At 35.7% G+C, this 13,314-nt stretch overlaps 1 pseudogene; it reads left to right on the top strand.

Moving 5' to 3' along the window:
* The first annotated feature begins 5,582 nt into the window (after positions 1–5,582).
* Positions 5,583–13,314, top strand: part of LOC110460903 — a 12,458-nt pseudogene continuing 4,726 nt past the window's right edge.

The following is a 13,314-nucleotide window of genomic DNA, read 5'->3' as shown; positions in this document are numbered from 1 at the left end:
CTGTCCTTGGCCTGGCTCGATCTTTCTGATTTTTCTTTGGAACTGTCGCTAGCTCTTGTTTTACGATGTTCCGGACTTGTACCTCATCGCATTTAGTCCGCTCCAGGGACTTCAGTCGTTCTTCAAACTTCTCCTGCATCTTTTCAATGATTTCCTCCCATGTCTGCTTAATCTGGAGAGTAGTATGCATGTCCTGCTCCACCGTAACCATGCAAGATGGACAGAACCACAATAGTTTTGCGAGTATTTCGTATTCGGTTTCTTCTGTGTCTAAACATTGGCTGCAGTACTGGTCATGGCACCTCCAACATTTCAATGTTTTAAGTTGCGTGTTCAAATCAACTATTCCTGTACATAGCTTGCAAGTTCCTTCCCATAAAAGCGAAAACGACCTTTCTACCACCTTGCTTTTGCTTGACCGTGTTGCTCGTTTACGGGTGTTCCCAGGTGGCGGCATACTGTAGGTGATGTTTCTGGTTGTTTCTGGCCACACAGCTTCTGCGAAAAGTTTGATATACACTCAAGATGGTAGTGGGCATGTCTGTGCCAGTTCTTGTTATGATCTGTTCAGCTTTACGATGTAAATTGTAGTTTTTGTCCAAGTTCCTCTTGGAGCTCAGGACAATCGCGACCATTGCCAACGATGACGTCACAATCATATGACAATTAAATTGAAAAATAAAATACCAGGTGAGCTATTAAGGCCCCTAGGCCTCTTGTTCTTTTTAAATTTTGTTATGATGTGTCTTAATTTGCTTGTGACCTTTAAGCTTGAACTTTGCAGGCAATGATCTACGTAATGTTCCTTGCAACCTTTTTTGCCACAACACGGGGCCCTTACTGACCTGTCAGTGTTCTAGTCTTCTTGGAGTGCAGCCATTTATAGGAACTGTATTTGACATTTGTTAAATACAATTCCTATAAGTATAGCTGCCATGCAAGAAAATCTGAAGTTTGATGGAAAGAGTAGGCCTGCTGTTTCCCAATGCATAAATGTAAGTGTATTGGGAGTAATGTGAAGCCACCTCTAAAATCAGGGCCCATATTCCTGAAACCATTCTCATGCTCAAGCATGCTTTTTATGCTCAAGCCTTGTTTCTCCTTTCAGCAATAAATTAATTTTTAAAATCTCATTTCTTCAATGATTTGGAATAAGACTTAAAGTTGAATACTGTTTTAAATGTTTACATTTGACTTTTTGATTGTTTTACATGATTTAAGTGAGTTACAAGAAAGCTGGTTTGAGCACAGAATCAATGTTTGAGCATAAGAACTGTTTCATGAATACGAACCAAGGGGTTTTCCTCTGTGTCTTTTGCTTAGGAAACATTGGAGAATCAAAAGTAGATCAGCTGCCCCTTTACAGCAGTTGAGACTTCTATCTTTTCTTATTTCTCCATCCTTAATTCTTTCTTTTATGGCAGTATTTCTCTAGAAACCTCTGCTTAGCATACTTATCAAAATGAGTGATATTTGACCAAATGAGTTATGTGAACAAATGAACAGATAATGTAGAATCTGTATAAACACCATAAGACATTGAAGGAACCATTCATGTTTGTGTACAACAGAGAGGTAATCGAATACATGTTCAATAACTTATTCTGACATTGACTATCTGACCAAGTTAAGTTGGTGTTAGATTATTAATTTGGCTATTGGATATCTGCATTGTATTATTTCATTGTTTTCCTTTTGTGCACTTGGTGAAGTATTGCTTGTCCTAATATAACATTCTGGCATTTTGTTTTGCGTTGGAAAAAGAAAGTTTCAGGCTGCAAGTCCATCAACTTTTTCTGCCTGAACAAAATTAACCTTAAACTTGGAAAAAAACATTACGTGAAACTTAAAACACTAATCAATAGTTATAAATATACATTTTTCAACTTTTGATGCAGAAACATATGTTTTCTTTACAAAATTTCTGTTTTTATTAGCTCACCTGGGCCGAAGAGTCCGTCGTCCGTCAACTTTTTCCTTTAAAATGCTACTAGTCCTGAACGGCTCAGAGGATTTTGACCAAATTTGGTCTGGAGCATCATTGGCCAAAGGGTTCTCAGTTTTGTATAAATGGAGGTCATGGTCCCCCTGGGGGCAGAGGGGCGGGGCCAAATAGGGGGAAAATAGGTAAATCTTAAAAAATCTTCTTCTCAACCTATGAAAGGATTTTGACCAAAGGACTATGTATGGTTTGGGCCTTTTTTGGCCCCCAAATTCATCAAAATTAAAAATCTGCAATAGAACTTTTAAACAACTGTTTCTTTAATTTTGAATACTTTCCCATTACTATTATGTAAACATTTATTTGTGTTTTCAATTTTGGCTGCCATGGTAACCAGGTCATATTTGCACAAATTATTGAAATTTGATTATTCAGTCAATTTTGACAGGTTTTCACCTAGTTTTTCTCTTAGCTTCCATAGAGCGCACTCTTAAACAAACTTTATATTTCTCCTAAAGATGTATTACAGGTTCCTACACATTATCCTTTGATATTAAGTTTGTTCAAGCATGCGCTCTATAGTTTCTAGTAGAAAAACTATGCAAAATATCACAATATTCACTGAATATTCAAATTTTTCTAATTTATGCAAATTTGAACTTGTTACCATGGCAACAATAATTAGAAATATATATAAATATTTTCATAATAGTATTTGGGAAGTATTCAAAATTCAAGAAACAGTCATTTCAAAGTTCATTTAAAGGTTTTGAATTTTGATGCATTTGGGGGCCAAAACAGGCCCAAACCATACATAGTCCTTTGTCGTAGAGCATCTTTGGACAAAGGACCCTCAAGTTTGTATAAACGGAGGGTGTGGCCCCTCTAGATCTGGGGGCATAGGGACGGGGCCCAATAGGGGAAATAGAGGATTTTTTTTCTCCTACTATACAAGTGAAGGGATTTAAACCAAATGCAGTCTGAAGCATGCTTATAGGGACAAAAGAATCAATTTTGCTTAAAATGAGGTTTGTGGACCCCCTTCTTTGGGGAATTAACTCAATAAAAAACACCCATTGGCAAATTCAGGTAAATTACAACCTTCTACTTCTACTTCTTCTAAATGGTACTGACCAACTTCAACAATTTGAAGATAAAATGTCAGACGAGGAGTGAAACATGGAAAGAGAGTGTTTTTAAAAGATACGAGATGGTCTAATTTGCGTTTGAAAGGTGACGGTAGAGGGCTGATTTGAATAATTCCGTTGTGGGGCTCGAAATAATGTCAGGTGGGAGTTTATTTCACTCGGGTATAGTTCGAGGGAAGAATGATGCCTTTCTGGTCTGGGTTTTTGAGTGGGGAATTTGATGCGAAAACTGGTGGTTTGTTTGGGATTTTCTAACTGTAGGGATTAATCTGTCTGATTTTACGATAGCGACTTTCTGGTTTACAATGTTATGAAGCATGGTCAGACGAGCATCTCTACGTCTATCTGCTAGAGGGCGCAGCTTTAGGTGGTCCAACATTTCTGACACACTGGAGGTACGATGGTTGTACCTGTGCTTATTGAGCACATAGCGCGCTGCCCTTCGCTGGACCATTTCCAACTTGTCAATATTTGTTTGGGTGTGAGGGTCCCATACTGTACAGGCATACTCAAGTGATGGTCGAACTAATGATTTGTATGCCTGTACTTTGGCTGATGTTGAGCCAATTTTAAGATTTCGTCTTAAAATGCCTAGCGTAGAATTTGCTTTTGGGCAGATAGTATTTATATGTGAGTCCCAATTAAGGTCAGATGATAGTGTTACACCCAGATGCTTGGCCTGACTAAGATGCTCCAGTATGTGTCCATGTAAAGTATAATTATGGACTATTGGAGTTTTGTTTTTAGTCACCAACAACACATTGCATTTGTTTGGGTGGAAGATCATTTTCCATGTATTTTCCCAGAGCGCTAGTTTGGCAAGATCTTTTTGAAGTGTTTCAGCATCACTGTTAGACTTGATAACTAGATATGCAATAGTGTCGTCTGCAAATAAACGGATTGTAGCATTTAGACCCACAGGGATATCGTTTATAAAGTAAAGAAATAAACTGGGTCCCAAAACTGACCCCTGGGGTACCCCGGAATGGACATCGACAAAATCAGACTTCTCCCCTTCAACTACTAACTGTCTGAGTTCTACCGTTCAGGAAACTCTCGATCCAGTTTGCGACATTTCCACGTATACCATAATGTTTTAGTTTATGGTTTAGGAGAGAATGACTGACCTTGTCGAATTTTAGCCTTAGCAAAGTCCATTATGAGGATATCTGTTTGGCTTCCCTCATCGAGATTCTTTGAGATGTCATCCACAAATTCAAGAAGTTGGGTTTCGCAGGATCGCGATTTGCGAAAACCATATTGGAACGGATTCAATATGTTATGGGTATCGGCATGGGTCATGATACTTGAGACCACAATGTGTTCCATGATTTTGCTACAGATACAGGTCAGAGATATGGGCCTGTAGTTTTCTGGGTGAAATTTTATACCCTTTTTATAAGCAGGTGATACATTTGCAGATTTCCAGTCTGAAGGCACTATGCCTGTTTCCAGAGACTGATTAAATATTAGGGTTAATATCGGGGCTATTTCTGTTGCAAGCTCTTTTAGTACTCTGGGTTTGATGTCATCAGGGCCCGAGGCCTTGTATGGATTTAGGCCTTGGAGCAGTTTTAAGACGCCCTTTTCATGTATAGAAATTTCAGGCATGGCAGGGAATTTATCGTGAGTAGACATGTTGCATCTAGTGCGAAACTGCTGGTCGGTAAAGATTTCAGGAGGAGTAAAAACAGATTGAAATTGTGCGTTTAGCACCTGGGCCTTGGTGGTAGGGTCATAATGTTTGTTAGGGGCAAACTCAAGAAATTACACCCAATTGTAAAATAGGGACAAACTCAGGAAAATACATTCAATTGTATGTTAGGGGTAAACTCAAGAAATACCACCCAATGGTTAGTTCAGCACAAACTCAGGAAATTACACCCAATGGTTAGTTAAGAACAAGCGCAAGACATTAAAAAAGGTGTATATAAAGAAGCAATGTCATAAATGTTTTCTGAAACTGAATTCATCGCTATATTATTATATTTTCCAGACTAGCATGGTCATCATTTTTGAAAACAATTGTTATATCTGATATTTGCCATGTGATGGTAAACTGACCTTTACACCGAATACACGTAATGTTTGCTTTACTTGTATACATGTAGTTGAAAAGAAATTCATAGAAATGTTTGCCTTGTGACTCTTGAAACTGATTGTGATGTGCAAAGTTTGCATTGCTAATGGTTCTGAAATGTATCTTTATCGATATAATATATAATCGATTATATATTTATATTTACATTTCCACTGCACAAAGCCTAGATGTTTCTACTGGGCCCAATGTATGTTATATCCGTATAACATACATTGGGCCATTGTATGTGACGTCGCTATGATTATGACATCATAACTGTACTATTGGAGATTGCACTGCTCCACTGTCAACTGGTGGCTGTTCTCTGTATTGATTTACCCTGACGTTGAAACGTGTTCAGACTGATATTGTGTCTTTATTTCTGCGTGAACTGTAAGTTGATCAACATAAAATGGAAATGTAAGTATTGGTTGTCATATTTTTGACATGCATTGGTGGGTAACATACATTGGCTTACCTACATATTTAACATGATGCGCTTCTGCGCATCATTCAATATGTAGGTAAGCCAATGTATGTTACACACCAATGCATTTCAAAAATATGACAACCAATCCTGAAATATTTTTGCCTATAGATATTTTCATGCTTTAAGTTTGCTTAGCATGAAAAACATGAGTAATTCGCAAACCTTGACAACTTTACAGTATACAAATAATTTTTGTATTTCAGGCGTTTCCTGTACTGTATATTTTATGTGGTGGGGTCTGTCGGTGTACTCGGAGCTTCGCTGTACTACTGTTGTAAAAGCTGGATGTCTGTTGTGGTAAGAATATTACAGTAAATTACACATAATATCACTTATCATTTAATTGTCAGAGAAAAAAATTGTTAACTGCAAAACATAACATTAGGTAAAAAAAAAATATTTCAATGTATTTCAACTGTCAAGGCTCTAAATATATATAAAACATTAACAGAATGTTAGTTTTTTACTGATGTGTATATTTTACTATAATCATGTGTATTTAGTACATAGTATTTATGTACTGAATACATATTTTGGGGTCTTTTTTGTACCATGTCACAGAACCACGTCTGTAAGCCTGGGTGTTACATGTTGCAATTTGTTGACTGTTACAGGCTCATGGCTGTAAAGACTGGGTATTCGTGAATTACTGTTCTCACAAGAGCGTGTTCACTGCTGTATTTTTTTCTGCCTGCTCCCTCATTCTCCTAGCCTCAACCATCCTCATAACTTTACTCTTCTTCAACTTCAGACTTGAGGTAATTAAATTAAACTTATGTTCTATAATTGCGAACAGTTGACAGCCTGCCACACTTACCACTTATCGAGAAGAATCTGCGCTGCGTGTTCATGTCCACCTACTATGCTGCTTCCAAAGTCTTTATAAAGGGTTGTCCAACGCCCATTGCTTTTTACCTCACCTGCAAGTGAGCTTATGCCATGGTGTGGAGTCCATCGTCCGTCCGTCGTCCGTCTGTCCGGCATCAACTTTTTACTTTAAACAACTTCTTCTCAGTAACCAAAAGACCTAGGTTGATGATATTTGGCCAGTAGCATGCTGGAATCAAGGGCTACCAAGTTTGTTCAAATAAATGTCCTTGACCCACTTTCAAGGTCACAGGGATCAAATATATCAAAATCTTCAAACAACTTCTTCTCAATAATCAAAAGGCCCAGGGTACTGATATTGGGCCTGTAGCATGCTGGGATGAAGGACTACCAAGTTTGTTCATATGAATGACCTTGACCAACTTTCAAGGTGACAGGGGTCAAATGTCTTAAAATTTTCAAACAACTTCTTCTCAATAACCAAAAGGCACAGGGTACTGAAATTGGGCCTGTAGCATACTGGGTTGAAGGCCTACCAAGTTTGTTCAAATGAATTACCTTGACCTACTTTCAAGGTATTTCACACCTAATGTCCTTGTTCGACATTCAAGGTCACAGGCATTATGTTTAAATCTTTTAATAGGTTCTTATGAATCAAACACTGATATTCTGCCTGTAGCTGTTACTTTTAGTCCACTTTTACGATTACAAGTGTGGAATTAATACCAGGTGAGCGATGCAGGCCCATTGCGCCTCTTGTTTCTACGTTTTTTAATGGACTCTGTATCCGTTCTTTGACAAAACCTTGTGCCTGTCATGGCTTTTGCATGCATCTTTCTTTCACCGCGATGTTAATAATGGCCTTGTTGATGTATGGTAGTTTGGTGTAAAATGTAAACCTGTACATCATTTATTTTTGCTTTTATCTGCCTTTTTGATGACGCGCATGCAGTAAAATAACATCACTGACTGTTCTGGTCAAGTGACAGTTTCAGACTGTCAGGTGACGATTTAGGATTTTGTTAATATAATTATAATTTTTACTTCCAGGGAGTGAATTTACACCAAAATTTGAATCACTATCTTTCATAAGGAAGTATTTTTAACATAAATATACCATTTTAGCAAATATAGATTTTTTCCCCGACCAGCCCCTTAAAATGCGTTCTCTGGCCTTCCAAAAGTTATACCACGGCAATATGATGGTCGAGTTCTGCTTGCAATGTCCAGTTTTGACCACTGAAATCTCGGGGAAGCCCGCGTAAATTTAGCGCAGATCTATTTATATATGTCATGTAGTTGTTTCGAAAGTGAGGCAGTGAAAATAACAACAATAGCACGCCGGCATGTGTCATGTCAGGCTCAACTAGCGGACAAGACAGCAATACTATACGTAAATAATTGTTTTCAAAGGTCATGTATGATGCAAGTGTAGTATTCCTACCTATATGTTGCTGTTATATATAACGGTATTGATACCTCGTACCTGTCATGACTTTTGCATGCATCTTTTTCTTTTGCCGCGATGTTTGCATTTGGCCTTATTGATGACGCGTGTGCGGTAAAATTACATCACTGATCTGGGTCAATTGAGAGTTTTAGACTGTCAGGTGACGATTTAGGATTTCTTAATATAATTATAATTTTTTACTCTTAGGGAGTGAATTTCAGCAAAATTTGAATCGGTATATTTCATAAGAAGGTATTTTAAACATGTTTATGCCATTTTAGCCAATATGACATTTTTTCTCGGACCAGCCCCTTTAACATTCCATAACTATATATAAATAATAGTTTGACCTTTAGTTCAAGGGCAAAATTAATGAAAATCTGACGAGGGCAAACATTTTTTATTCTGAAATTTTGAAATTGGAAAAATAACCTGATATGAAAGCAAAAATATATTTGTTTGTTTGGTCAAAATAATTATCCCTTTATCATTACTGGACAATTTTGTTGACATGAATGGTGTCCAGACTGACGTCACTGCTCCATTCAGAGAATTTTCGTATCATGCAGGAGGCTGCAGTGAATCTGTACACCATTGTCTCTGATTCTGAGGAAAACAAGAGTTTGGTTGTTGCAGATCATGGGTATGCAAATATAAAATGAAACAAAAATGCCAGGGTAGTTTTGAAATAGATTGATTCGCCTCAGAAATAATTCGCTACTGGTGCACTGATTATGTAGTGCAAACAATTTAGCAGATGATTCAGTATAGAAAAAATAACAGGTATGTGTAATATCTCACATAGATATTTCCAAACTTGCCGGGTTCCAATACACATGAACTAACTCACAAATGGCGGTACAAAATCTACTGTATTCGATCAACCTCGCATAGCATTATAACAATACACAATACAATCGGGGAGTTCCGAATAGCTATAAGGTTTGACATAATGTCCGGATAATTAGAGTCACTCGTTTATCAATATACTACACTCCTCCCCTTTTAACTTGTTTTGTTACCTTTATCAACAACAATAATTATTTTTAACTAAATGAACTGAATGCAACAATATTATTGTCTCTAGCCAATAATTATCCTTATTACTATAAATGGCATTTTTTTCCACATATTATTTTTAACCAGTGTTTGGTAACTTAAAACTAGATTGAATGAAACGTATCATAGTAGAAAGGTGGGTGTTAGTTCAATTATCTCTCAAAATTATGTTTTCTATATGTGTTTATGTGTTTTTATGTATGTCCAACCCCATTCCTGGTGTTCTCCCTTGTTGCAAACCAACGACTATTGTGATTTTAAAACACACATGGACGGTGTAACAATACTATCTGCCAATTGCCAGGGTCTTGGTGATATAGTGAAACAAAAAGACATATTTGAATACTTGAGAAATAAAAATTATAATATATTTTGTCTTCAGGATACACATTTTACAGCAGAAAAGGAAAATTTAATACGGGCTAATTGGGGTCTGATTGCTTCTTTAATTCCTACAATTCAAACTCTAGAGGGGTTGCCATTCTTTTTAATAATAACTTTGAATATAAGATTTTAAACACTATAAAAGATGACAATGGGAATATTTTAGCTTTTAACATCCAAATAGAAGGTGAAAAACTTACACTTATAACTGTATATGGTCCTAACAGTGACAGACCAGATTTTTATGAAACAGTGGAAAATATTTTAACAGAGTTGGGAAATTTTCAGTTTGCTATATGTGGGGATTTTAATTTAGTTATTGATCCGAAATTAGAATGTGTTAATTATCGGCAAATAAATTACCCCAAGGCCAGTGATAAAGTTTTAGGACTTAAACAAGAATTAGGTATGATAGATACTTTTAGAGAATTAAACCCGGATACAAGAAGATACACTTGGCGTAGAAAAAATCCATGTAAACAGGCAAGATTAGACTACATTTTTATATCCGATGGACTGCTCCCAAGTTTAACTGCTTCGTCTATTGAGCCAGGATATCGCTCAGACCATTCCATGTCAGTTATAAGTTTAAGCTTCACCAAATTTCAAAAGGGGAGGGGGTTATGGAAATTCAATAATTTTTTACTTCAAGATTCAGAATTTTTAAATGCCATTAGATCTCTAATTGTGAACATTGAAAAACAGTACGCAGTACCAATTTACAATATGGACAATATTGAAGATGTTTCTTTGGAAGATTTGATGTTTGTAATTAATGATCAACTGTTTTTGGAAATTTTGCTGTTAGAAATAGAAATCAGAAGTAAGACTATGTCATACTCATGCTATAAAAAAAAACCCAGTAACGATACAGAGAAAAAGTTAATTGAAGATATTCAGGAACTAGAAAGGGGGGCACTATCAAGTAATGTTGAGTTAAATAATATTGACATAAAAAAGAGAGAACTAGAAAACTTAAGAAAGCATAAATTAATGGGCAATATGATACATTCCCAAACAAAATGGATAATTGAAGGAGAAAAGCCAACTAGGTACTTATGTGGACTAGAATCTAGAAACTTCACCAGTAAAATTATTCCAAAGATAGAAAAAGATGATGGTATAGTGATTTTAGAACAGACAGAAATTCTAAATGAAACAAAACTTTTTTATGAAAATTTGTACAAAAGAAATACTGCTATACAGTATGTAAACTAAAGAGGACTTGATATACCTAAATTATCTCCCCTGGAATCAGTATCATTAGAAGGACAAATAACTATATCTGAATTGGCAAAAACACTAATGAAAATGAAGGATAATAAAAGTCCTGGTTCCGCCGGCTTCTTTGTTGAATTTTTTAAAGTATTTTGGAAACAACTTGGGCATTTCATTATCAGGTCAATCAATTTTGGTTATTCAGTTTCAGAACTGTCAGTTACTCAAAAACAAGGAATTATAACATGCATCCCAAAAGGCGACAAACCCCGTAATAAACAAAAAAATTGGCGTCCCATCACACTTCTCAATACTATTTATAAGATGGCATCCGGCACGATAGCAGAAAGACTCAAAACTGTAATATCTAAATTAATTAGCAACAGTCAAACTGGTCTTATTCCAGGTAGATATATTGGAGAAAATACACGTTTGATTTATGATTTAATGCATTATACTGAAGAAAATGACAAACCTGGTCTTCTATTGTTAATTGATTTTGAAAAAGCTTTTGACTCTGTGTCTTGGAATTTTATTACAAAAACTTTAAATTTCTTCAATTTTGGACCATCACTTATTAACTGGATTAACCTTTTTCAAAAGTATATACACTCTGCAGTTAACATAGGAGGGAACTTATCCATTTTTTTCACTATCGAGCGTGGATGCCGTCAGGGGGACCCTGTTTCTTCATATATTTTTATCATATGTGCTGAAATTTTATCGATTCTATTAAGAAATAATTCAGATATCAGCGGTATTGTTGTAAATAACAAAGAAGTTCTTTTATCTCAGTTTGCTGATGATACGTCTGTTATCCTTGAAGGTTCAGAAAAATCTTTAAATGTAACGCTACAACAACTTAACTATTATGCCAGAATTTCAGGTCTTAAAATGAATTTCACCAAGACCCAGGTAATCTGGATAGGCAGTGAAAAATATAGTAATAATAAATATACCACAGAGCACAATCTTTCGTGGGGAAGTACACGTTTTAATTTGCTAGGCATTGAATATGATGTTGATTTACATAGAGTAGTTAAATTAAACTTTGATAAGAAACTTGTTAAACTTAAATCTCTCATAAGTTCGTGGAATAGAAGAAATCTCACTCCAATAGGTAAGATAACCACTATTAAAACATTGCTAATTTCACAATTTAATCATCTTTTTATAGCTCTTCCAAATCCACATAACTCTTATATAAAAAAAGTAAATAAGTGGTGCGGAAAAACTGTTATAATTAAGTCATACGAACATGGTGGTTTGAAAATGATTCATTTAAAGTCTTTTATAACAGCATTAAAGGCAACCTGGGTACGGAGGATCTTTAAAGAAGATGCTAGTTGGACTTTCATTCCTGAAAACTACATGGATAAGTTCTCTTTAGCTAATTGTGGAATTCATAAATTGAAAATTATATGTGAAGAATGTAAAAAGAAATTTTGGAAAAACGTTCTAGAAGCATGGTATCAAACAATAGTGTCGTCCAGTATAGATAGTGAAAAAATATGTGAAAATCCTTTGTGGTATAATCACAATATCCAAATAAACAATAAGCCTGTTTTCTGTAAAGAGTGGTATAGAAAAGGAGTGTTTTTTATATATGATGTAATTAAAGAAGATGGTTCTTCTTATAATTTTGTAGAATTTCAACATAAATATGATATAAGTTCCATGTTTTTAAATTTTCATAGTATAATTAGTGCTATAAAACAGTTAATAAATAGTAAACAAGAAATCTTTGCTTTAGAAAAGAGTATTTGTTTACCTAATATACCTTTAAATCTTAATATTATATTAAGGAGGACTAAAGGGGCACAGGATATTTATGCTGTTTTATGCCGACGTCACAATGGAAATGGTCTACAGTTTTTAACATTCAGGCCAAATTATGGAAAAAGATTTATGCATGTCCTTTTAAAACTACCGATAGTACTAAATTAAGATGGCTTCAATACCGAATTAACCATAGAATCTTAACTACAAACACACTCCTACAAAAAATGGGAATAAAACAAAATTCAACTTGTACTTTTTGTAAAAGATTTCCAGAAACAATTGAACAACTATTTTGGGATTGTGGTAAAGTATGTGAAATTTTGAGAGAACTAAAACAATTGCATACCTACTACTCCCTTTGTCAAGTTAATGTTCTTGTTTACCTTTTTTCCATTTGTTCTTAGCACCACCATGGGTCACTTGGTGAAACGGCACATCCGGTTTTGACATAATTTCACACGTGTGTTTTGCTGCCATTTCCATGGCCAGAGATATTTTGGTAGGTTTAGCTCACCTGGCACAAAGTGCCAAGTGAGCTTGTGCCGTAGCGCGGCGTCCGTCGTTCGTCCGGCGTCCGGCGTCAATATTTTACTTTAAACGACTTCTTCTTAATAACCGAAAGGCCTAGGGTGTCAATATTTGGCCAGAAGCAAACTTGGATGAAGGGCTACAAAGTTTGTTGAAATTAATGACCTTCACCTATTTTCAAGGTCACAGGGGTCAAATATGTTAAAAACTTTAAACATCTTCTTCTCAATAACCAAACTGCCCAGGGAGATGATATTTAGCCAGTAGCATGCTTGGGTGAAGGGCTACCAAGTTTGTTCAAATGAATGACCTTCAATTATATTCAAGGTCACAGGGGTCAATTGTATTAAAAAACCTTTAAACAACTTCTTCTGAATAACCAAAATGCTCAGGGTGATGATATTT

This window comes from Mizuhopecten yessoensis, unplaced genomic scaffold, assembly GCF_002113885.1.
Source record: "Mizuhopecten yessoensis strain PY_sf001 unplaced genomic scaffold, ASM211388v2 scaffold10519, whole genome shotgun sequence".
NCBI lineage: Eukaryota > Metazoa > Mollusca > Bivalvia > Pectinida > Pectinidae > Mizuhopecten > Mizuhopecten yessoensis.
Note: the sequence above shows the minus strand (reverse complement) of the source record. Positions and strands in the feature narration are given on the sequence as shown.